Genomic DNA, 26,355 nt, shown 5'->3' on the forward strand with positions numbered 1-26,355 from the left:
ATAAAGCTTTGTATCATGGCTGCAACATAATGATAGTCACTAACAATTACGGGTGCCCGTGCCCTCATCACATGTTGGACAACGTGATCAATGATCAGTGAACTAAACCAGGAATGGCTGTATAGTTCTTTACATCTGTGGACTCTGAGGATAATTCCGGTTTATTATGATATGGGTCTTATTTACGTTTTGGCCATCTTTCTTATGTGTGCTAATAAGACTGTACTCCTAGTAAGAAAGGGTGTTTTTATAAAGAGTACCATGAGTCAGAGTAGATGAAAGTGGTACAGAGCAGACAGATAGGCTAGGTGAAATCCTACCACAGGTCCAGCAGAGAAGATGAAAGCCTGACCACCCATCAGTGGCAGAACAGAGAGCAGCCTGTTTCATCAGAACTCACTCTGTCAATTGCTTGTGAAATGGCTGGCTTGAGGAGAAGCATGAGCTGTGGTACATTTGCTATTTTTATTTCAGTGCACTCCTTCTAATTTTAAGACTTGGGAGATGCCTCTTATGTCACAGCTTTTGGAAAAGTCTGATTTGAACAAAACCCTAAACCTGAAATTGCTGTTTGTTGGAGCTTTTCTTTTGGCCACTTGAGGGCAGCACACAAGTTGCACCCACAACATGGACACATCAGCTTGAAGACGATATCTGGTAGTTCCAGAGCAACATGAGCCTTCATTTGGTCTAGGGTTGTGCAAGCTTAGTCAGCTAGATGATTAAATGTTGCCGGCTTCACTAGTCAGCACCAGAATACTAGTTGGTTAAACTATCTTGCAATATTTTATTCATGTATAATGCCAGTTAGCTGTTGCCTCTAAGGTGTCTAGGTGTCTAACAGACAGCAGCCCCCCACGTCACCCAGCATGTGTGCCCTGATCGCCCCGATGGAGGCTGTGACAGAATAAAACAGACACAGTATTTTTTCAGGCAGCGTTTAACATTATCAATTAATAAATTGTGCTCAATTTTAACTGCTTGCTGAGTGTTTTCTTACCATTAGACCTGTCTGAATTAAAATTTGTGTTTAATCAAAAATAGTGCAAACTAGTCACCAGAAACACTTCTAATTTGGAAATGTCTTTGTTTCCACCTTATAAAAGCACAGCCTGCTCTCTTTATTTAGATCCACAAGGTACCCCTCAGCATCTCTATGAAATGCACTGGTGCGTTATGTGCCTTGTGCCACTTGACTTGCTTTATTCTGTCACATGACATATGTAATGTAAGATACTTATTTGAACCCAAATCATGATCTTTTCCTAAAGCTAACCAAATAGTTTTATTGTCTAAACCTAATAAAACTGTGTCACAATGTTAACCACATGTTAAAAAGGCTTTCTGGGTGTGGCATAACAAAAATCTCAGCATCTGATGACCTGGAATGAGAATGGGTTGGAATGTAAGTCCAATATTGATTCTCTTTTAGCTCTGTTTTTGGTCTCCACCACCGACTGAAAGAAATGTCTGTCTCTTTAACTGCTAAATGCTCAGCTATGTTCATGAGCTCATCTCTAACTGTGTTTGTCTGCTGCTGAGAAAACAGTGGATATTGGGTTTTCAGAGCTTTATCTTTTTTGGGGTGGGGGGGCTTTCCTTGCCATTATTTGATAGGACAGCTGGGTCCTATCAAATAATGGGTAGACAGGAAAGGGGGATGACACGCAGCAAAGGGCCACAGGCAGGAGTTGAACCAGTGGCTGCTGCAGAGGACTGATAGCCTCCATACGTGGGGCGGATGCTCTACCAACTGAGCTAAACAGCCGCCCTGAGCGTCATCTTTTGAAAACCTTTTTAAAAACCTTTTCTGAGCTATGAGAACAGTGGGAGAAAACCAGAGGAGTAAATTTACTAACTGGACAGTTCAGGTGATAATTCTCTATAGGTGAGTGATCCTTTTCAAATTGTCAAACATGATTTAATCAGGCATAAAAAGGATTGCTCTACCCTAATGACACTTACTGGTTTAAAAAAAAAACAAGGTGGGAAAACTGCTCAAGCACTAAAACTGTTAGCTGTCTATTTGGTTTAAAAATGTGTATTTAAGAGAACTCTGAACAACTTTAAGAAAATAAAAAGGTTGCTCACTACGACTATGCTGTTAAATACAAAAATTAACATTTTGTCATATCTGTAAGACATCAACTCTGAGAGATTTGATCTGACTTATCCCTTAAGCCATCTTTTCTCACACAGACAAAGTGAAAGATGAAGAGAAATTGACAGAGAGGTGAGTGAGCAAACTGCAGAAATAAGTGTGTGGATCCAATCATAACCTCACCGTCATGTGTTTTTGCGTGTGTAGCCACTGGTCTACAATGTGTGTGTGTGTGTGTGTGTGTGTGTGTGTGTGTGTGTGTGTGTGTGTGTGTATGTGCGTGCAACAGCCAATCGTGGACTCCCTTTGCAGACGCAGAGGCTGCAAGCTGGCAGAGTGGGAAAAGACCAAATATATATTTATATATATACATACACAGAGAGAGAGAGAGTGAGAGAGCGAGAGATTAAACCAAGGAGCTGAATGGAAGTGAAAGATTGAGAGAGAGAGAGAGAGAAAGAGAGAGAGAGAGAGAGAGAGAGAGAGAGAGAATAAGAAACAGAAGAGAGGAGGAAGGGGAGAGGAGGTGACAGACTGAACAGAGGCGGTCTTTTATTCTCCTCGCTGCTACAACCACAGAGACAGAGAGAGATACACTGGCTTGTCCACAGCGGCGGGCAGATGTAGAGTGGGATCGAGAGAGGAGAGGAGAGGGGGAAACAGACAGATGAGAGTAGCGCAGCGCGAGGAGGGGGGAGTCCGGACACATCCGTCTGCACAAGGTAAAGACCACCACTCCATCCTGGCTTTGTCTCCATCTGATCTTTGCTTTCTTCTTCTTCTGCGTCTTTATCTTTCTTTCACTCCTGCTCCACTGCTGAGGAAAATGCAATTTAGCTGCTGCAGCTGCTTCTGTGTGTGTGTGTGTGAGTGAGTGATAGAAAAAGTGGCTATACTTATGTGTGTGTGTGTGTGTGTGTGTGTGTGTGTGAGGTGTAAAATGTCAATTGAGTGTATGTGTGTTATTTTAAAGCATGTGTTTAGATGAATAAAATCAGTCAAAATCTTCACGCTCCATATGTTGAGCTGCTGGTTTTGGCCAGAGAGAATCTTCTCTATATGACTGCACATATGCTCACACACACCCTCACACACACACACACACACACACACACACAGACACAGACACACACACACACACACACACACACACACACACACACACACACACACACACACACACACTCCTGTAGCCCTATCAGCCAGTGCATTGGTAGTGTTTGACTGGAGGCAGAGCAGAGCTTAAAGGAAATCATTTGCACAGTGGACTGTGATCAATTCTCTGCAGTCTTGCATGCAGAGGACCAGGCAGCTGGATGAATGCAGATTTTTAAGACGTCCACCCTTATCTGTGGATTTCTCTAAGCCTATAAGGAGTGTGGTATTTTTAAGCTTTCCTGACAGAGATGGCACTTTTCTCAGCAAGGAGAAGGAGTAAAATGTGTAAATCCCTCAGTAAATCAAGATTTGGCTTTTCATGTGTAAATGCAGCCAATTTAGAGCGGCTGAAAAGTTTAACGGAGCTGAGCAGGACTGCCCTGGTTAATGTGATCATCTCCATTTGATGGTTATTTTTCATCCATCTTTGGCTCACGTCTCTGGTGTTTTTGCCTTTTCCCCAGAGATCACTGATCTCTCCAAATGCAGTTTGAATTGTGAAGTTTCTTTTTCTAAGGTTTCTTATGTAACAGTTGAAGGAAGTTTGATTTTCTCTGGGTGGCACTGTTCTTAGTGTTTATTCAGCTGTGAAGTGTACCATTGGTCATGGGAACAACTCTACCTATACACCCATCTATTCAGTCTCTACACCCAATTACTGAAAATTCTCAAACTGAGGTCATAGTCTTTTTCTGAAAGTGGCTATTTGCAACCAGGATGGAAACGGAAATGTGGCTTTTTACACCTGGGTGTATATAACCTAGCATAGCAGAGATAAGCTCCCAGATGTCCATTGTCAATAATACTAATAGTGGCTGTTGAGTTGTTTAGAAGAGGCTAAGAAAATAAGGGATAAGGATAGGTGTACAATTCTTTTTCCCAGTTCTGACTTATATTTAGTTTCACAGCTGTTGCCTCAAATTATACAAATGTTCTGGGTTGTTAACATTTTTATAGCTGATGTAACTGTAAAAATTGCCTGTCATAATGACATCATTCCCCCATCGTATTTCCTTCTTTGTTCTTTTCTCATACATTTGTACCCTTTTCTCTTTTTTTCTTGAGCAAATTATCTGCGCATTTTCACTTTTGGACAGGCCTCACGCTATTGGTCTTTCCTAGCATGCATTGCTGTGGTTTAATTCTTATCTGGGTGTAAATCGGATTTAGTCACTCAGCAAAGAGGCGTGCCTCAAGGTTCCACTTTAGGACCACTTCTTTTGTCAGTTTTTATTAGTGATTTCCTGCTAATTTTTCTGATTGTTATACACAACTATATTTGGATGATACCGTTATATATACATCCAGACCCTCTGAATTACAAATTGTGATGATAGAGTCATATTGGGGTCTTTCTTCTTTCTTCTTTGCTATAAAATGTACTCATTGCTTGTGATAATTGTGTATGCAAAAACGTCTTTTGGTGAACAGTGGGTGGCAAACAGGGGCCACTGCGCCAACATCCAGCCCATTTTCCTGAGGAATTAAGTCGGCATTGGATGATTCCACATCATAATTTATTCAGTGCCAATGCAGGAAGTAGTATGTCCTTTGTGTAGAGGGATGGAAAATACAGTGTAAAACCTGATGACTTATCTAAACTCAATCTGCTTGAGGACATGATTGCCTTAAACCATTTAAGTTTATTGAATAATTTCAGCATGAGAGGGACTTCTAACTTATGTTTTAGATGCTGCCTTCCATCAAGATTTAAGTGGACAACCTGGGTGAACATACTGTACGAGCTTAAGGTAGATCAAATAGCAAGCAGAGATCAGTCCAAACAAAATCACCAGTCCATCTGCCCAAGATGTGTGACACATTACAACCTGATCCTGGAGGATGACTGACACTTGGAGAGTTTAAAAGGAAAGGAATTCCCACAGGCATCTCCTCACGATTGACTGTTGCCACCGGAGCCGCTGCATCTCTCTGGAATGCCTCCAAGTCATCCTGAAAAAGGAATGCATATTCAGTATGTTGTCCAAATTATGAAGCAATTGCAGGTTAATGATGAAAAAGGCCACTTTGGTTTCGACAGTGCTTTTGAATTTGTTTAAGTTGAAGCAATAATACAAGGCACAAATTATAAGCTCAAGCTAAGACAGCGCTGGTGGGCTGAGCATCATTTCCACAATATGGTCTACTCATACAATGGAAGAGGATAAAAAGAAATGGAAGGCGCAAACCACAAGGTGATAATTAAATTAGACACATGGCATAACAGGTTTGAAATAAATCCAATGCAGACTAATACAGGAAAAGAAAACAAAAATACTGCGTAAAAGTAAAATTAAATATGCAAAAAAATATGTGAAATAGTAAAACAGAGCAAATGAGATAGTTAGAGCTGTTGTGAGTTTTGTTGTGCAAGGATAAAAGCAGAGGGCTAAAACTTGTTGTTTACTCCTGCTTCATAGACGAGCCAGGAAGTAGAGATGAAGGAAAGAAAAGGAGAGGCTCTAATGAGACAGGAAGCCCAGACACAGGTCCAAAGCAAGAAAATGATATCCAGTTTCTGCTTTCGGACTTTAGAAGAGGTCCTTTCAGATGAGCACTTTTTACTGGCTAGAATATTCAGTCAGCCAAATGTCTGCCTTCTGCCTCCTCTGCAGAGTCTTCTGTAAGCAGCAATACAGATACTACAGAGATGGTCCAACTGGAAGAGAGCCCTGGATTCATTTAGGAACCATGAGAAGACTTCATTATACAAGGCCTCCATGGTGGTCTGGATGAGCTATAAAGCAACCGAGATCCTTGGTGACATAGCTCAGGAGACACAAAAAAATGAGCATTGGACTTTCACCCAGGAGACAGAGGTTTCAGTCCTGTGTGGGACATTGCAAACACAGAGTTATTTAGTTTTTAGTAACTTAAAATTTTTTACTTTAATTTTTAAATGGACACAATGTCCATTGCATCACTTCCATCATATTACACACAATCATCTTTACCTAAATCTAGTTTTTGTTCCTGAACCTTAACAAACTACCATTTAAGAACATAAAGTAAGTGTGTCATGTGAGAGTTACGTTGTGTGAGTGATGTCATTTGAGTCACATTACATACACTGATCAAGCATTATGACCAATGACAGATGAAGTGAATAACACTGATTATCTCTTCATCATGGCACCTGTTAGTGGGTGGGATATATTAGGCAGAAAGTGAACATTTTGTCCTCAAAGTTGATGTTTCTGAAGCAGGAAAAATGGGCAAGTGTAAGGATTTGAGTGAGCCAAATTGTGATGGCTAGACGACTGGGTCAGAACATCTCCAAAACTGATCTAAACTGATCAAAACTGAGCTCTTGTGGTGTGTTCCCGGTCTGCAGTGGTCAGCATTGATCAAAAGTGGTCCAAGAAAGGAGCGGTGGTGAACCAGTGACAGGATCATGGGTGGCCAAGGCTCATTTGATACATGTAGGGAGTGAAGGCTGGCCCGTGTGGTCTGATCCAACAGACGAGCTACTGTTGCTCAAAATACTGAAGAAGTTAATGCTGGTTCTGATAGAAAGGTGTCAGAATACACAGTGTATCACAGTTTGTTGTGTATGGAGCTGCATAGCTGCAGATCAGTCAGGGTGTTCATGTTGACCCCTGTGCACCACTGAAAGCACCAACAATAAGCACGTGATTATCAGAACTGGACCTGGTCTGATGAATCACGTTTTCTTTTACATTACGTGGATGGTCAAGTGTGTGTGTGTCCTTACCTAGGGAACACATGGCACCAGGATGCATTGTGGGAAGAAGGCAAGCCTGCAGAGGCAGTGTGATGCTTTGGACAATGTTCTGCTGGGAAACCTTGGGTCCTGCCATCCATGTGGATGTTACTTTGACACGTACCACCTACCTAAGCATTGTTACAGACCATGTACACCCTTTCATGGAAACGGTATTCCCTGATGGCTGTGGCCTCCTTCAGCAGGATAATGCTCCGTGCCATGAAGCAAAAATTGTTCAGGAATGGTTTGAGGAGCACAACAACGAGTTTGAGGTGTTGACTTGGCCTCCAAATTCCCCAGATCTCAATCCAATCAAGCATCTGTTGGATGTGCTGAACAAACAAGTCTGATCCATGGAGGCCCCACCACACAACCTACAGGACCTCAAGGATCTGCTGCTAACATCTTGGTGTCAGATACCACTTCACACCTTCAGGGGTCTAGTGGAGTCCATGCCTCGAGGGGTCAGGACTGTTTTGGCAGCAAAAGGGGGACCAACACAATATTAGACAGGTGGTCATAATGTTATGCCTGATTGGTATACATACTATAATTATTTTAACCTAAACCATGATCTTTTCCTGACTCTAACCAAGTAAGTATAAATAAAGTTCATTATATTATTTTAATTGCCTGCCTAAACCTAACAAAACTGCAACTGTTACAATGTAAACTATGTGTGTAATTTCAGGTGAGTTGTCATTATTACCTACATAACATAAAGTCCAGTAAGCCTGTCGCTGCTGGCACTCTTCACTGATAACATATGTCATTTTGGAGTAATTGACAGCTGACCTATTCTGGCATTTAGTTATGAGGATGGATTGGGTGACAGCCCCAACCAAGGAAATTTCCTCTGAATGTATGAAGCTGCTGCAGTAGTTCAGCACTTTCCTGCAGAGATGCAAATTTCCTGCCAATACTGCATACCTCTCACCTTCTTCTCAAAATAAATTAATTGGATGTCGCTCCACAGAGGTCACAGTGCAGATAATTCAAGAAATAAAGGAATCAAAGATGTAAGCAGCAGAGGGTAAAATCATTGTTTTCTTTAAGGAACTTGATGGCTGTGGTACAGAGGCAATTGCAAATGCTGTCAATGAGGCCCTTGTTTCCACCACATAAACAGTTGAATAATAAATGCACAGAGCCACTCTGATGCCACCTATTTGTGCACTACCATTTTAAAGCTTCAAGCTTGGCATTATGGGGTTTGCCATCTTGTTTTATTTGGAACCAGAGCATGCGCTATACCGACATGAGTGTGGAGCTGGTGGGTGAGGTACTACAGCTCAGGCGGTGCTTGATTTTGGCTTGTCTGTTCAGCACAAAATTGTCACAGTCTTTCTTGTATTACAGCTAAACAGTACACTACAATATGCTTCTGAAAACATTTTCAGTGCAATAACAGGATAAAAATGCATATTTGACCATTACTGCCTAGTTTTACAGTTTCACAACACAATCTTTCTTTAGGTGTAGTAAGGATCTTTCTCATATTACCACTAAACAGTGACTAAATTATTTTTCTGAACACATTTTCTGCAAGAAATAGGCTAAGTACTAACTCAATCTTGGTCCCTATTTGATCAATACTGTCTAGTTTGACAGTTTGTTCTGGGTTTGGTGAGCCCTGGGTGATGCACTAGAAAGACTCACTGAAAATGTCCATCACTGGCCTAAAGTATACCCTTCTTTATCATCTGTTTTACTCTAAGTAGGGCCATAATTTACTAAATGAACACCATGCTGTGTTGAAGATGGTTTGAAACTAGCGACTGAGACCATAAACTCATTAGGAAATTGTTTACTGAGGTCATAAATCAAGAGAGAAGTAGGATAATTTCCCAATACAATCAGACTTCTTTTGCATCCAGTGGAGATGCCCCCTGCTGGCCATTAGAAAGTCTGAGGTACTTTCACATTGGCTTCACCTCAGACCCAGAAGCTCCATCCACTTATTCTAATGTCTGTGGTCCAACAATACTTATGACCTGAAAGTTAAGGCCCAAACATTTGAAAGTGCAGCATTAATGGGGTGAAAGCTTGTTTACAGGACAAACAAGCTGTCTTTGTGTATAGCAGTGCACATAGACAGCTCAAAACCAGGCGCTGTGCTGCTCCTGCAAGGCCATTCCTTAAGCCAGTGCTTTTTTTATGTGCTTGAAAACCTCTACTGTTTTTTCAGTGTATCTATAGTCAACCATGACTTGTTGCCATTCAGAAAGAGTCCCACATTGAACAGGGAGGGCTTGTACAAATGTAAAACACCCTATGGTCATGTCAGTTGCGCTCTGTTGATGTACTGTCATGAAATCCCTTCAGACGATCAAAACACCAACAGTACGAGGTCTGCATTCAAAATGATCCAAACTCCCTGTGGTCTACCTGTGGTTGGTTGTGTTCAGAAAGTTACCTGGCATCACTGAAGGGTTTGACAAGGTTCCTCAGAGAACTGCCCAGGTAGCTGAAGAAATCCGTGCTATGAAAAAGACAACATTTGAGGAGAGCAACATCCAGGAGCCCTTGGAACAGAGGAGGATGGAGGATGGAGAGGAAGAATGACTTTGTTGTGGAGGTGTCCCATGAGCCCAGCTCAAATCTGCTCAATGATTCAGATCATCTCAAGCAGAGACTTTTATACCCCTCCATCGATCAAATGACCAATGAGCTGGACAATCTTTTTTTTTCCAGTGTTGGGAGAGAGGTCATGATTACCATCCAAGCATGACATCCTGCCAAGAAAAACTAGCCTCGTGTGACAACATCCAACCAGTCCCAGGAGAGGTCTTGATGGAGAAGAGGAAAGACACCAGAGGCCATCCCATACATTCTAAGTGTGTTTGATATCTCCATCAGGTGGCCCTGACATCCCGGTCAGTAGCTGCAGCTGAGAGAGATCATTTAATGCTCCTAGCTGACTGCATACTTGTCTCAGTCTCTACATGGGCTAGAAGGAGCTCAATGATGTGGCGGTGTTGACAAGTGAGAGAAAGTTGGTTGGAGGCCTCGATGATGACAAAATGATTGACACATTTGTTCAACTGAAATTAAAATGCCACATCCCGATGATACCCACAAAATAAAGCAAGAATCTATTTGCACACAACAGTATCAGATGGAGAGACAGTGGAATCCACTGATTACACTGCATTAAGTTACAAATAGCAATAGAATGATGTACATCTGTTGCTGAATTTAATATTGACCTGTAGTTGGCATCAAAAGGTGTTGCTGAGTTGTGTGACTGTAAGCCCATATGGTATAATCACCCCCTATGGAATGAAATAATGCTTTAATGGTTACCTTTTGTATGATCTAATATTGGTTGGTGTGTTCAAATGACTGGTCTATGTATGAGACTGACCGACCTGGAGCCAGCAGCTCAGGGACGTAGTTTTCTCTCTCCGTCTGTACTGTGGACTTAAATTATTATTTTTTTAATTAACTTGATTTGGGGTTTTTATTGCCTTAATTCGATAGGGACAGCTGAAGAGCAGACAGGGAAGGAGGTAGAGGGGGATGACACGCAGCAAGGGGCCACAGGCAGGAGTCTAACTAGCAGTCGTTGCAGAGGACTGATAGTCTCAGTACACGAGGTGCATGCTCTACGAACTGAACTACAGGAGCACCCTACAGACTCTACAACTGTCAATGCTAGACTGCTGGCTAGCAGCTCCTCAGCTGGCTATATACCTGTTTCCTGTAGCTATGTGCTGTGTTTGCTGTCTTCTTTTCACTGTCTGGAATTGTTTATTCCAATTAGACCCTTGGACTCCTGTATACCATCTGTCTGGTTTTATTGGTTTACTGCTCAAATATTGGGCTTGGACTTCTTTCCATCGGGTGACGGTGCAGAGTTAATTAGCTTAACATCTCTGCTCAGCTTAGCCAGACTAACAGTGCTGGAGCTGTTAGCCTGTGCAGCTTCTCAACACAAAAAACAGGTACACTGAGAACTGAAAATCCCAACAAGCATAAACATGACAGAGGATGCAATATTAGGAGAAGTTCAAGATAAGATAGAGCATCCAGTTTACCTAGAGGGACGTGGATGACATCAAAACTGTCAATACAAAAGAAGCAGAACATTGCACTGCGATGCAGTCTGACATTCTGAAAACATGTGACTATGTGTTATGCCATGTGTCTACTAGCTGCCACTGATAAGATGGAATGTGTGGAAGGACAATCAAATAGAAACAACCGGGTTATCATTGGAATTATGCAGTCACCTTGTGAGACCTGGGTTGACTCAGAGGATAAGAGGAAGAGGGTCTTCTCAGAAAAGCTGCAGTTGCAGCAGGAGATCGAGGTGGAGCAGGCACACCACACGTGGAAATCTGTGCCAGGAAGCACCCAGACTGGTAGTTGTAAAGTTTTTAACATACAAGGACAGATCAGCGGTCTTGCAGAAAGCCAAAAGCTCCAGAGACTCCAAAATCTACATCAATGAGGATTACATGGCTGCTGCCTGACTGAAAAGGAAAGAACTGCTTCCAAAACTGACAGCTGCACACAACAGCAGGGACATTGCTTTTTTGAGGCAAGACAAACTGATAATCCACCCCCACAGCAGCACCCCAAAGCAGCCTAGAGACGTTTGAACTGTGAGCAGGTGTGCTCGCTCGCATGCTCTACCTCTGTTACACAAACACACCTCAAGCCAGACACTCACAAATAACACTGCAGACTGCTGAAATGGGGACTAAAAATCAAGATAGATCTGGATTCAGTGCAGAGTTAATTATTCAGGGGTACAACATATTTAGAAGCGACAGAAACAAATTTTGTAGCCTGTCATATTCAAAATGACATACAGTGAAAATTAGGGAAGTGCTTAGCTGCAAATACATTTGCCTTATTTAAAATCAGTGTTGACTGGGTGTTGTTACAGACCACTTGGTGTAAACCCTATTATCTTGATATAAACAGTGAAATGTTAGATTATCTGTATCATCTGTAATCTTGGTCATGAAACATACTTTATGGGTGACATTAATATTAACTGGTTTTCTCAAAATTGCCCACTAAAAAGCAACAGATTCAATAATGAACAAACCTACCAGGTCTATGTCTAAAAACTAATGGCACTATGACTTCAACCCGTATTGATTGTATCTACAGCTATGCTCCAAAGTAATATCTGTTCTGATTGGTTCCAGTGATCATAATTTGATAGTAATTACAGGGAAGTCAAGAATGTATGCTGGTCGTATGTGTTGTTAAAAACTGATCCTGGAGAAGCTCTCTTTTAGGAAATTTTAGGAAATCTTCATGCCTCTGGTTGATAAACATGCAGAAATGCCAGAACTCCATGGTTGGACAACGAGATCAAGCAGCTTACGAAACAAAGAGGTCGAGCCGGAAAAACGAAACAAACAAACAAAAAAACGCTCATCATAACTGGACATAATCCTAACTGGCAGGTACATTGTAAATTAAGAAACTTGGTCGCAAAATTAAATAGAAATAAAAAGAAATTACCACCACTTCATCCTTTTGGATGTGGAAGGTAATGTCCTAAAGAAACCAACAGAAATTGCTAATCATTTAAATAACTATGTTATGTATTAAGTAGATAAATAAGGTAACAACATGCCAAAAATTGATAATAGTATATCTTACCTTTAAATTTTGATATCATCAAACAGAAATGATTACTGGAAAAGAAGGAATGTTATGGCTTTGATCAATCTGCATGATCTTGGTTTGAGAGTTATTTAATTAACAGGAAACAAACCATTTCCTTTAATTGCAGTTATTCTGATGTCAGAGCAGTAATGTGTGGTGTCCCCCAAGGAAGATGTCTCAGACCCTTACTGTACATTTTTACCAATGATTTACCTTTTGTCTTAAATGAGGCCAAAATTGCAATATATGCAGACGATTCAGCTATATACATTATACTATATAAATATAGAGTTGCAATCAATAGTTGAATGGGTGCAAAGAAATAAACTGGTCACTAATAGCACGGTACTTGGTTCAAACCACACCTTCAGTAAAAGAGTTTAATCTTAGAATAAATTATGTGAATATTAATCAAGTTCATGAAACCAAACCTCTGGTCATCGTCATAAATAATGCATTATCATGGACAAAAATAACTGCTAAAATAGGAGGCCAAAGCAGAAACAATAAGGAAATTACAAATTAGGCCTAGGTGTTATCCATTTGTTTCATACTTTCATACCAAAAATTGTGAAAAAACAGCTCAACCACACGATACTCCACTGTATTTCCACAACATAGGCGGAGCTAATCGTCAGAGCAGCACTGTTTCCTCAGCTGAGAAACAACGCACACAAACGGGAGCTACTCTTCGGTCTTTAGCAGATGCAGCCTTTATTCACTGACAAACCTAAATTGTAAATTTACAGTGCTGCATTGGCATATTCTGCCAGAATGACAACTTCACTGCTAAACTTTCCCTCCGCTCAGTGTGTATTCACTGTAACTCTGTCACCATAGCCAGTAATTAGTCTGCCCTTCATCCTAAAGTTACTCTGAACAGTCATTGGTCTGCAGTGTTTGTTACCTCACCAGTTTATCACCAGGACTGGAAACAAAATAATCCAAAACAGGGGCAGAGGCATTTTACTTCTTTGTAACTAGTTAGTCCTGAAACTTTACCACCAAGACACCATGTTCTTCTCATGAAAGCTATGTCTGTCTGCTCAGAGACAGAGACTGCCCCTTGGTGGCATGAACTGTACACTACAATACAGTGTCTCCCCATCAGTTTAAGAGAAAAAGTAGCTGCTCTGTTTATGACAAAACTGAACTCTTTCCCTGCCACGTTTTTTTTTTTTTTTTTTTTTTTTTTTTTTTTAAAGTTGTCAGCCACCGCTGGCATTTTTGACAAAATTCACTGATTTTTCAGCATCCACAGGATATTCAGTTCTATGAATCATTCATACTTCATTCATTCTTTTTTGTAACACTTGAATGTTGGTTGGTTGTGCCAAAAAATCCTCTTTTTCAGACAAAAAACTGAGAAAACTGTGTTTTTGTGAAAGAGACATTTTGAAGCAGAATATCGCCTTCACATTTTTATTTTTGTTTTTTTTTTATCACTTACTATTACGTGACATCACTGTCAACTGTGTGGCTAGTGTTAGGTGTGTGTGTGTGTCCCAACCCCTGATCTGAAACACCCTGTGCAAGAGGCCCGGGGGCTGCAGGGTGGGTCACAGGGGCTGCAGTGTGAGCAGCCTCTCTGTGTCCCAGGTGCTGTGTAGGTCTGAGGACTGCAGCGTGAGTGTCCCGGCTCTGTACCTGGATCACAGTGCTCTCTGCCCCACAGGTCTGCCACTGAGCACCGATGTTTTCAGGCTACATAACATCATCATTCTTCTGCTCAATTCTGATGGTTTTCTTTTTCTTTGAGTGACAAATTTTTTGGCAGATGATCCATCACAGTGTCCCCTACCACCTCGCAGTGAGACAAGATATCTTGTCAGTGTCAATCATACAGAACAGAGCAACACACATATTACTCCATTGTACCTATAGAATGACTGTAATGACAGTCATGCATAGCAGTCTTAACTGATTATTTGTAAAGGACAGATTGGTCTATTCAAAAGGACAGTCTGTGCTGCAACAATCTCAGGCCCAACGGCAAGAGGCAGCTCCCAAATAGAGTTAGAGCTTGTTTAGTTTTTTTCTAAACAGATAAATAAACCAAAAAAACTGGTAGACTAAGACTCTTCTCCCTGACTAATGGTTAAGTCAACTATTAGGAGTGCAACCCTCGTAACTTTAGATACTGCTGGATTTTGGTTTCACACGGGACATGAAGCACGGCCTCCAGGGACTGGGAACAGGTTCTATATTTCAGTCTGAACCAAAGTGGTGGGCTAATCAACAGGCACTGCTATCCCTGCAGCCAGGGATAAGAGATTTATTATTAAATATATTAAAATAACCAAATGAAATTGGGCTCCAGAGGGTTAAACCATCTAATATTTATACCATTGCTACAGAGATGACTTGGTTTGGAAACTTGCTATATGGGAACAGATGTTGAGCATTTAAATGAGATTGTGACTGACAGCTCTCTGTGCTGAGATTCCTTCAAGGTGTGGAGGAGACAAGTAATCCACTGCTGCTGCTGCTGCTGCTGCTGCTGTTTTCAATAATAAAGAAGAAAGCATGAAACTCAATACCGCAAATTTCTAAGAGCAGACCAAGATCTAGTGGGCGGACTTGTCTGTTTACATCAGCTGACTTCCGAATGTAAAAAGAGTGCAATGACAAAAACTGTCATTTGGCTCCCATCCTGCTCACAGTGTGTGCCCGGTGGACACGGCAGCACTGAATGAATATGTCAGCTCTGACGCATACAGTCACAGCTGATAAGGTTTGCAATGGCACATGTGCACACAAGCTTTCTTTATTTTATGTATGTATTAATATATTCTATCATCTGTTACTACCAGTTTGCAATCTGTGAACCCAGTTTATTGTAATCATGACTGGAACACTGATGTTTCAGAACACACTGAAAAGCAAAGAAACATGAACATCAGTTGGATTCAGTGGATATGGTGCTATATTCATCATAACCACCTCAAGGGAACCACCTCCAAATTAAAAATATATATATTTTTCCCCTGTAAAAACCTCTTGTAAAATAGACTAAATGATCTATTAGGCAGTAACACTAAATCCACTCCACACTTTTAGAAGTGGGAGGTAATTTCCCAATGAAACTAAAAGAAATTGCTCATCATTTTAATAACTATTTTATAGATAAAGTAGATAAATTAAGTATTAACATGCCAAATATAGATATTATATCTAACCTATTAATAAAAAATGAATCTATGAAGGATAAAAATTGTAAATTAAACCACCGGGTGTTGACAGCTGTGATGGGAATTCCACAAGAATGGAAAGAAGCCAAGATAATATTGCTGCCTAAAAGCAAGAAAAGATCATTTTCTGGATCAAATAGTTGTCCTATTAGTATGTTGAGTAAAATGATGGAAAACGTTGTGTATGAACAAATTGAAAACTTAATGTCCATTAGTTACTGACGGTCAAGGTAGAAGGACACTCGCTGGAAAAGCACAAGAAACATGGACGTCTCACAACTGCCAAAGTCTGTCACTTAATGTAATTAAACCCTAATTCAATGGATATGCTGCTATATTCATCCTATTCCTATCTTAAAGTGACCACCCCAAAATTATATATTTTTGTCTTCCCTTGGCCTGTGGTGATACTTATCATCTACATTTTTGGGTGTGACTTGCATAGTTTTAGATATATGAGCTGTAGAGTTGTTTGCCTTCTCTCAGATATAAAATAACTAAATGGCAGTCAGCTTGTGGTGTTCAAAGCATAAAAACAATAAATAAATAAATAATTTAAAAAAATCAATTAAAAATTTCAAAACTAGTATCTCTTTTCAGAAATCATGACCTGGTTATTCAAGATAATCCACAGGCCTTGTTGTGAGTAGTTTCATTTAGGAACTATTTTTAAAGAAAGTAGTTCATAGTAGTTTCTTTCTACTAGAAATGAAGTAGTTCCTAGTAGTTTCTTTATCCTAGATAGAAAGTAGTTAATAGTACTTTCTGTATTCAAGAAAGAAAGAAGTTCCTAATAGTTTCTTTCTACTAGACAAAAGTAGTTGCAATGTGAAACTGCTCACAACAAGGTCTGTGGATTATCAGGTAACTGGGTCATGATTTTTGGAAAGAAACACTTGTTTTGATTTTTTTCAGATTTTTTTTGTTTTTGTTTTTGTTTTTGGAGCTTTGAGCACCACAAGCCAAGTGCCATTCAGTCCTATGATATTATAGAGAAGGCAAACATCTCTACTGACATATCTCCAAAACTCTGCAACTCACACCTAAACCATCTGCATAGACAAATAACATTTCAGGCCAGGGAAAAAATATGTATTTGTGATTTTGGAGTGAACTGTACCTTTAAGGTGTCCAGTGATGTGAACACTCTCAAGTCATAAACGTGGGAATGTGTCATCGCTCCCTTGCATCCCACCTGATGTGAGCACAGCATTAAGTTTATATCTTGCACTTTATCAGTTTTAAATCATTTTTATTACAATGAGAAGCTGCTGGAGAGCGATACAGTTTATGACAGCAACATGAAATATGATCATTGAACTGGTGGAGCAAACCACTAATGGGGAAAATTGCATTAGGCCTCACAACATAATGTTCTTTTTCAATTAACAGACTCACAGTTTATCCTACTAATCTCTCATTGTTGCTTATACTTAATTATTTGGGACATCAGTTGTTTTTGGCTAAATAGTCAGTGGCTCAAAACACAACGGTGGGTTTTATTAATCAGTAACACAGATAGCAGAATAAGTGGATGGAGCTTGTGGAGCTGAAAAGTGAAGCCAATGCGTAAGTGTAACATGCATTCTTTCTAATGGCCAGCAGAGGGCGACTCTTCCAATTGCAAAAAAAAGTTAGATTATATGGAGTCTTATGAGAAAATAAGTCTGCTTCTCACTTGGTTTATGACATCAGTAAACCATTTACAAAGGGATTTATGGTCTCAGTCACTGGTTTCAAGTCTTCTTCAATACAACATGATGTTCATTCAATAAATTATGGTCCCATTTAGAGTAAAACACACCATAAAGCAGGGTATGTTTTAGGGCGGGGCTACCATTCTCAGTGAATTCATCCAGGGCTCACCAAACTCTGATCAAGCCATCAAACTACACAGTATTGATCAAATATCAATCAGAATGCCCTTTTCTTGCTGAAAATCTTTTCAGAAACACAATTGAGTGACTGTTTAGTTGTAATACAAGAAAGATCGCAACCATTGTGTTTCTGGTTTCCAACAGAGCCTCCTGATACTCAGATCAGAATGTAAAGCTAGGCAGTGCTGATCAAATATGGATCAAGATCATTGGTGCAAAGTAACTAAGTGCAACTTACAACTAGTGTACTAGATTATTCCAGCATCTGTACTTTACTTGAGTATTTATTTTTCTGTCAACTTTTTTACTTTTAAAGTATCTTTCTCCTCCTTACATGTACAAGACAGGCTCATTACTTTAGTTTAAATGCATTTGAGGGGAATTATTTATTTTATTTTTTTAAATTTTGCATCATTGCACACCACCTACCCTGCCTCTCGCCCAATGTCAGCTGTGATAGGCTCCAGCCCCCCGCGACCCTTCTGGAATAAGCGGTTACAGAAAATGGATGGATGGATGGATGCACACCACTTTATCAACATCAAGACTGATTTCAGCCTAAATGGATGACACGTAACACACAGAAAGATGATTCTTTGGTGTATCCGTCAGTGAATAGTACACAGACAGACAGACGTGATAAGATGAAAACAACAAAACACAGGTAACAAGAAGAAAAACAGCTTAAAAGACATAGCTACAAAAATTATGTAACAAAATGAAAAACAACATAACAAGATGAAAAAGAAGAAAACGTAAAAGACATGTAAAAGATGTCACACAATGAAAACACCGTAACAACATAAAAACAATGTTAAAGACGGAAGATGAAAATGACATAAGACAAAACAACAACAAGCAACAAACAACAACAAGAAAAACAGATTTAAAGACATGGCCAAACAAAAAAGATGTAACAAAACAAAAACAGATGTAACAAGACAAAACAAGATGAAAAAGACAAAAAGACAAAAACAACGTAATAACAAGACCAAACAAATGTAGAAAGTTCATTTAGCTTTGCACACCAGATAGAAACAACTTTTCATTTTTATACTTTGAGTACACTGAATACATTGAACTTTTTCACTTTTACTGCAGTAAGGAAGTTGAATCAATACTTCTACTAAAGAATACGTGTAATTTTGCCACCTGTCATCCAGATTCTGTTACTACATTTCTTATTTCTTGCATAAAATGTTTTCAGAAACATATTTTAGCAACTGTTCAGTTGTAACATGAGTAAGATTGCAACCGGGCTGGTTGCTGTTATTTCTTGCTGGACAGATGAGCCAAAACCAAACACCGCTCAAGTCGCAGTACGTGACCCAGCAGCTCCACGCTCGTGTCAGTGCTGTGCTCTGATTGCAATTATTAATGGACAGTGCATACTGTACAGAGTTCTATGAAGAGTAATGAGGTGTCAACATATCAAACAAAGAAAACTTTATGAATAGAACTTGTGTTCATGTGCGCGCAAAATGAGAGGCTAGACAGTTTTAGAATATACATACAAAGACACTGACACACTCACACTTTAAGTATGGCTTGACATGACTGCAGAGAGCTCTAATAGTTAGTCACCTTAATGAGCCGAAGTAATGGGGAGGAGAAGATGGAGACAGTAAGCTGATCTAAACAATCAGCGTTTCACAGTGTAATTTATGGGGTGGAGACAGGAAGACGTTCAGTACTTCTTTATACCACATAAAAGCAGCATGTGTCAAATTTGAAAAGTTTTAAGTGTATCAGAGACACTGAGATGAACGAGCCGAGAGCAACACACAGACTGCAGCAGTCTCCACCGCTGAAGTGTTACAAACTTTGAATGTATCCCATCAGAACAACCTGCTCATTCTATACCTTCAACAGCCCCTTTTTAATGTTTTTCTCTCCAATTCAGAACTAGGTAGAACCACAAAGGGTTCTTCATCTTGTGCTTTTAAGAGCTGCCATTTTGGTTCCTCGTAGAACCTTCTGTAAAGGTTCCACTTGGAACCCTTTCAAATGGTTCTACCTAGAACCCAGCATCATGAGTTATACCAAGAACCATCTTCAAAAGGTTTTACCCAGAACCCCATTATGAGAGGTTCTGAAGGAGAACCCTTCCCACACAGAATCCTCTCTGGGGGTTCTCTCCAGAATCTTTCCACCTTCTAAGGTTGCTAAGGAGAACCCATCCAGGGTGTTCTACTGAGAACCTGTTTATATTGTGTTACAAAGGCCCTTTGATGAAAGAGTTCACAGGGTGCTCACAAGAACTACTAATAATTCTTATGTATTCCATAAATACCTATGACATGTAACGTTTTTTATGGAAAATGAGCTGCCAGGTGACAGTAGTGAGGTACAAATCATATAGATGTCATTTTATTTTTATTTTATTTTTTTCTGCAAAAAAAACACTAAAAATGCAGACTAAGCCACCAAGTAAAGGTGTTTAATAACACACAATAATATAAATCAGGATTATGCAGGAAGTGAAGACCAAACACAAAGGACAACAACAAACTAACACAGAAACAGAGAATCACAGGGACTAAATAGACAAGCAACTAATCAGACACATGTGAAACAAACTGTAATTAAAAAGAGTGGGAAGAGGACAAAGACAAGAAGTAAAGTCACAGAAACGAGAGGGAAGACAACAACTCCAACACAAAACAGGAAATAACTAATAAAAACAGCAAAGTTATGATCATTTTTGTGACATTAAAGTCATCCTTTGCCATGTGGACAAATATCTTCTCTTAAATGTGTTTTATTATGGAGAAAATTGGGGGTCGTAATTACAGTAACTGCAAAAAGCTTCAGAGGAACCACAGCAAACCACCGTAACTTCAGTTAATGTATTCTAACATGTCAAATATCTGCAGGAAAATGTAAAAATATGTCAACTATGTGCATTATACTACTATGTATATAACAACAGTATAGAAAAATATTCAAATAAGACTGGAGACTCATAACTTACAGACTCACCTATCTTTCTGTTGCAGCATATTGCAACAGAAATATTTAAAATTCCAATTTTATTTTATAATATAAATATTGGTAGCTTCAAATGCTCAGAAACATCTCAAAACCACTGAAATTATTTGATCTTAAAAGTTACTTGGAACACCACAAGCATACAATAATATAATAATAAATGTACATAAATAATGATAAAAACAATAATGTAAAGAATAACAGTAAAAGGTGCAATGTCATTCACATTATTAGACTGATTATTAGAGATTATCGATCATATTTGTCATCATACTGCTTTTCAATCAGGAGCAATACAGTTTATGTCTTTTGCTTTGGTACGACTCAGTAATTTTGGTAAGCTCTGCAAAGGCAGAATACAGGAACTTCCAAATAAGGATTAATATGTAGAAACAGTAACCTGATATAAAGATATAAAACTACCTCATATCCAGTGATCTGCCTGCAACTATTTTGGCTTGACAACAAGAAAACCTTAAAGTAATTTTTCTCAGTTCTGCACTGAGAAGTTCCTGCCCTTTTCCTTTGTAGGGCAGTGTAGTTTACCCATCTTTGTATTTACCACTACACTCTTGCATGTAACACACGCATGTAAAATTTCTGTATACTCTTTCTGTCTACAACAATTGAAATCTGAATCTAAAAACCACAATGTGATACAGAACAGCATTCAGCTAGAAATAACGTACTGTATAGTACACTAAATCACAGTCAGTCTGTCAACAAAAAGGAGAACATATCAGAGATTTGTACACTGAGGGACTTTTTCAGGGCTGACTGTTGTGGTGAAAAAACATCTGATCATTTTGATCAGTACGTCTAACACAGTCACAAAACAACTTTTCACTTTGGTGGCATTCACCAATATAATCAAACAAAAACATGACTGAAAGGAAAATGCGAGTCTCTACCTTCTGCAGACATGCAATAGAGTCGTGATGTCCCTGGAGACAGTTGGGACAATTGCACTTTACAGTTGAGAAACTGTGAAGGCCGTTTAGAAAAATTAGCAAAACTGTAAGTTGCTTGTACGGACGACTTATTTCCATATTTCTGGTGCAGACGGGAACATTATGGGTTTTGTTTTTCTGGGCTGCTTTTAATGTGAAACAGGACGTACAAACTCCAAAATAGAAGCAACACGAAACAGCTAGAACACCAATAATGAGTGATTTGTTTGTGTTAAAAGGAACTGGGAGCATCAAAGTGGTGATTGTGACATGACTGTTATTGTATTGATGTGATTAGTGCTGTTGAGGTGTACATTATGGTGAATTTATCAACACAATGGGAACACATGCAGGAAGTATTGAGTTTGTAGTTACAGCAGACAGCAGGAGGCTTCGTACTGTAATAAGAAAAAACAGGAAATTACAAATAAATGCATGTGGAACATATATATAAATACAAGGGCCTGATTATCTCTGCAGTTGAGTCACTGCTTCATAACTTTCACGTGTTCTAACTACTGTTGAAATATTGCATTATTATTTAGCATAAAAAAAAGATATTTTACAGCTTGAGATCTGTGCTCGAACCCAACGGGACCCAATGGGTTTGGGTTGGGTTGGGACATATTTCTCACATATTTCATGGGCACACATCATGTTTGGGCTACATTATTATTTCTTACCTATTCTTGTTAAGAGAAATATTGAGCTGTTACCGGGTTTCGCTCAGGTTCAGACAGAATTTTGTTGGGCCCGGGCCTTTCCAAACCCAATTTTTTAGGCCTGATTAAAGTTTTAGCACATGTACAAAGCATAGCAAATGTACTATGTCTTTGTAGGTTTGTGGTCATTTTCCAGCATGCATCAGGTGTGGCAAAGACAGAGCAACACATTCACACTCACATTTAGTTATATCTAGGCTTTATTCTCACCACAGGAGATTGCATCAGATTTGTTTTTCAAATTAGATATTAAATAAGTTATTTACATGAGCCGTTAAAGGGACGCTTTACCCCAAAATCCAAAATTTTCCTCTGGCCTGTAGTCTATTGAATGTATCTATATTGTTTTAATGTGAGTTGCAGAGTTTTGGAGATAGCAGCTGTAGAGATGTCTGCCTTCTCTTCAAAGTAAGTAGTAAGTAAACAGCACTCAGCTTGTGGTGCTCAAAGTGCCAAAAAAACACATCTGAAAAATTCAAAACCAGTGTCTCTTTCCAAAAAATCCTGACCCAGTTACTCAAGATAATCCACAGACCTTGTTGTTTCATATAGGCACTACTTTCTTTCTCCAGGAGAATCTATCAGAAATACTTTCTTTCTAATACAAAAAAAGCAGCAGTAATATTTAAATTCATAGTTATGTTTACAGTGATATGTTGAGTGGGACAACTCTTTGTTTTTCCCAGGAAGGGGGGTCCAGGCACCTTTGCCCCCTGTAATTTCTGGCCTGGCTAAGATCCAATTAGCAAAAATCATATCTCACGTTTTTTCCTGTCTAGACTTTTATAAATCAATCTGACTACAATCTGATTCTGCCGAGAAAACAGACTTGAGCTGCAAGCCTCAGTCCTGCATGTCTCAGACTGTGGGAGAAAAACCCACAGAGCAGTGGGTCTAACATGCATACTCCTCACAGATAATCAGGTTCAAACTCACTTTATTTCAATAACTGTTCATTTCTTACATGTCATTGTTTTGTTTCTTTTATGTATAGCCTGTTTGTCACTAAAGGAAAAAGGCGTTGTTAAATCAAAACCCAGAGGCAGGGTTACAGTCATCTCATTGGTATTCTCTTTATTTAAAGCACCCAGTGACCAATTAGACTAAATCATAATCACATTAGAATGCATTATAATCACTGTTATAATGAAAATTAAAATGATTACAATGTATTACATTCATGATTAATTATAACATGCTATTAGTCTTGCAAAAAATGTCAGCGAGCGACCAGTAATTATGATGTATTATGATACTTGACCATGTCAGTCACCACAAAATGAATTCATGTGATTGTTGTGTAGCATTATGAATACGTATTAGTGCTTATAACTGTTTCTATGACAAAATAAAGATAAAGTATTCCTATATTAGTCCAACAACAGGGAAATTTATTGTGTTACAGCAGCAAAGTAGAAAAACATAAAGAAGCGTCAATAAAAAATATAGAAATATATAAGCAAGAGGAAATATAAAACGATAGGAAGAATTTAATCATATAAAAATATACAAAATACTTTACGAAAATAGAAATAAAAAACATATAATAATAAAATAAATATTTTTTTAGAATATTACAAACTTATAATGTGCTAACAGAAGATTATAAGGCATTATAAGTATATTCTTAATACATCATAGACGTGTTACATTACATAAAGCACGTCCCAGCCACTCATAATTTTTGATGCCCACCGTTTTATAAGCACACTTAAGTGTGTAACTAAGTTTTGCGTGTTTGTCTTGCTCTGGAAATACATAAATAAAAAACAGAACTACACAAAGGTGTTGTCATTACAAAACATAATTGCAATAGTTTACTTTCATGTTGGTGCACTTTGTGTCTGTATCAGTAGTATTATATGTAGGGTTGAGAGGGTTACTTTAAAATGTATCCTGATACAGTTACTAATTACCTGTTAAAAAATGTACTCAGTAACATAATCCAAGCATCACAATTTTAAAGTAATGTAACTTGATTACTTTCCGCTTCTTATGAAATGTGGTGAAATTGTTAGCCTAATGTAGTTTTAGGGCTGCAACCAATGACCATTTTCATCATTGATTAATTGGTCGATCATTTTCTCAATTTATTGATTAGTTGCTTGTGCCATGGAATGTCAGAAAATGGTGAAAAATGTTGATCAAAGCTCAAGATGATGTCCACAAATGTCCACAACTCAAAAATATTCCGTTTCTATCAGAGAGGAGTAAAGAAACCAGAAAATATTCACATTTAAGAAGCTGAAATCAGAGAAATTTCTCATCAAATAGATGCAGATTAATTGTAGCAGCTCTCAGTGTTTTATGTTGGTTGTTTATTAGTTTGTCCAGCTGTTCCTTCCTTTTTTGTCGCAGTTTTTTGATCGACTGATTGATTTAAAGACAAAAAGTGGTGAAATTTCCACCCAGTGAATCATTTTTTCACTAGAGGCCATGATAATGAATTGGCAGCTGTGTGTGCACTGTGCGTGGTAGGACATCCTTCTTTATTTTAAAATTGTAATCCTCCTAATACTCCACATTTTCACTAAATATAACATCATTTTTTTCCCCATAATAAATTACCCTTATATATATGTATGTGAATCTAAAATGGTTAAGAAGTGACAGCTGCTCAAATCCATGTTGGCTATAGTATCAGGGGACATCTTAACAGCCAGTGGAGGTGGTGAAACTGTTCACTCACTGTCAGAGTGTGTGTTTCTTCTCGCAGCAGAGGTAGTGCATTAGTGTTCCCTGTAGGTTTGCGTCTCTGAAGTGTAGACTGCTGCAGCTCTTTGCTTAAATGGGTGAGGTTATGACCGAAAGCTCGCGGGCCCACCGGCAATGCGTGTCCTCCAACTTCAACAACTTGCAGTGATGTGCCCTTGAGCCTGGCATCTGACTGTGTGTGTGTGTGCAACGCCGCGTCTTGCCAGGACTCACCCTGGGCGTCGGCTGTAACAAATGCTCTCATAGACTCATCTGGATGCGACTATCACACATTTGATCCTGTGGAGTAAATTAGTCCTGCGTGGTGTTTACAGCGGTCCGCTGGTTGTTTTGCTACAGCGGGCGGCATCAGAATTTTAAATCTGCCTCATGACCTGTATGTCCTGTCAGAACCACCATCTGTTATTCATCTCTGCACACCATCAAAGAAGAAGTCTGTTTTTGAATTGACAGAGAGGAACTGTTGGGTTCTGCACTACATCTAAATCAGGCAGTCTATATTTACATGTAAAGACAGAACTACTGAACTACGCTCAGGTTCTCCAGTCATCCGTCCACATTTCCAGTCCTGTGTGTCTCCATCAGTCAGTTTCTCTGTGAGGAAGGTTCTGAATGCTGAGAGAGTAACACCATACTGCACATTCCCCAAACAGACTAAGGGTTCCACTAACAACCCTTTCATGAACCATTTATGGAAGAGTGAACTACGTCAAGGGTTCTTTGTACCATAATATAAAAGTGTTTTCGGTAGAACCCCCTAGATGGCCTCTAGATGAAACCCTGGAAATATGAACATTTCTCAGTAGAACCCCCTGCGTGGGCTCTAGATGAAACTCTTGGAAAATAAAAAGGTTTTTTGTAAAACCCCCTAAGTGGGTTCTCAATAAAACCTTTGGGAGATAAAAAGGTTCCCAACAGAATCCCCTGGGTGGGCTCTAGATGAAACCCTTGGGACATAACATTCTGGGTGTTGTCCCATATATGGGTTCTCCTTTTTGAAAGGGGTCTGTGGGTGAAAGCTTTCACAGATGGTCCTAAGTATAAACCTTTATCTCAGGTTCTCGGTATAACTCTCTGAAAGGGTACAGAGTGGAAAAGGTTCTAACAGCAACCAAAAAGGGTTCTCATATGGGGACAAGTCAAAGTGGCTGTAGGTTCCACCAAAACCAACCACCATTTTGTAACTTTTGTGTGTAAACTAGTTTTTGTTGTGTTCTAGAAGGGAACCCTCAACCTGCAAAAGGTCTCGTGACCATTTCTGTACAAATGCACAAACATAAAATACAGAC

The 26,355-nt window shown here is 39.3% G+C and overlaps 1 protein-coding gene across 1 annotated transcript in view; it reads left to right on the top strand.

The window, feature by feature from the left end:
- The first annotated feature begins 2,640 nt into the window (after window positions 1–2,640).
- Window positions 2,641–26,355, top strand: part of cdh18a (cadherin 18, type 2a) — a 54,208-nt gene continuing 30,493 nt past the window's right edge. The window contains exon 1 of the mRNA XM_084732541.1: window positions 2,641–2,823. The gene's annotated coding sequence lies outside the window, so the exon portion shown is untranslated. The remainder of the gene's footprint in view (window positions 2,824–26,355) is intronic.

This window comes from Lutjanus erythropterus, chromosome 12, assembly GCF_056507025.1.
Source record: "Lutjanus erythropterus isolate fLutEry1 chromosome 12, fLutEry1.hap2, whole genome shotgun sequence".
NCBI lineage: Eukaryota > Metazoa > Chordata > Actinopteri > Lutjaniformes > Lutjanidae > Lutjanus > Lutjanus erythropterus.